Consider the following 1,461-nt stretch of genomic DNA (forward strand, 5'->3'; position numbering starts at 1 on the left):
AGGACAGGACGCTAGCCAGTGCTGTTGCTGATCCTCAGGGAGGTGCGGCTTTGGGAGGCATCGATTCACAAACCATGCAGGAACAGATCCTGTCTGCCCTCCAAACAGGCAAACTAGAAATGTTAGTCTCATCTTTGTAGTCTCCCCGGAATGAGGTAAGACGTCAAGCAAGATACCTGCACCAAGACTATGAACGGACCCGGTGAACACTACCTTGAGGAAGGCACTGCTTCCCTAGTCAGTGACTTATCTTTTGGAGCGGGCATCCCCTTGGGACACTTCTGGTGGTCCTTAGCTAAAAATACCTTTGCCTTCTATTTCCTGATTGCCTTTGACTGCATGGAGGAGCAAGAGTCGCAGACTGTGGCCATGACCTCAGATGCCAGAATCAATTTGAAAGGGGCATCTTCTTGCAGCTCCATTAGCAGGCCATGAAGTAGGAGGCCCTTTAAAAAAAACACATGACCTAGTCACTGGCAAAAGCTGAGAAATTTGTTAGAGAGAAGTTAGGGACTACGTCAATGATGCACATTAAAACCAGTACTAACACCAGTGCACTCGTTGGTGGCTAAAACACCCTAGTAATGTCACATTCAGGAGAGGAGTTGCACACTAAAGTCTGGAAGTAGTATTTATAAGGAGATGAATCTGCAGGAAGATATTGTATTTCTGCCCTGAAAGCAGACTGTCCTACGGTCTAGCTATCGACATTACAATCGGCTGAGAAAGGCACCTTGAAAGAGCAAATATGGAAGGTGTTTCCCACTCGTAATAAGTAAAGATCTTGTTGAGGCTTTGGTGAAAAGCTTGTAGTTTATATGGGACGTGTATCAGTTACCTTTAATGGAAGGGTATACAAATGTCCAATCTTCATCTGAAATAGTGAAGCCTCAACGCTATATCCAACCTCTAATTTAAATTCAAAGGTAGTATTATGACAATAATATTTAGATGCTTATATGCAATCTTTCTCGAATTGACTGGCTCTTGGCAGAAAATACCAAAAATATGGCAGGTATTGTAGGTTTTCTACATGATGCTGGCAGTTGTGCATCTGTCCCAATTTTTTGGGAGACATTAAGGCTCTTTTAAAGTAATTGTTTATTTAGTAGAGCTCCTATATTCTAAAGTGAGCTATTTTTTGCATGCTACTGGGTACCACCCAATTATATGCGTAGTAGGAAAGTAGGTTTGCATGTTAACCTGATGAACAGGTTATTTACCTATGGTAATACTTTTTCTGTACAGTATGTACCTGTAGATTCCCCACTTTTTGAATAGCCCAAAACCGCCAGCATTCCACAGAAACTTTCCTTTATAGCTCTCCTAGTCGATGAGGACATCATAATGCTACGAATCTGCACGTGACTCTGTATGACGACACTGGAGCCATTTGAAGCCCTTGTCGGCCTACTGACGTCAGTTTCCACCCATTTTTGTGCCTTTGAGGCAAACAGTTGA

This window comes from Pleurodeles waltl, chromosome 7, assembly GCF_031143425.1.
Source record: "Pleurodeles waltl isolate 20211129_DDA chromosome 7, aPleWal1.hap1.20221129, whole genome shotgun sequence".
In the NCBI taxonomy this organism is placed as follows: Eukaryota; Metazoa; Chordata; class Amphibia; order Caudata; family Salamandridae; genus Pleurodeles; species Pleurodeles waltl.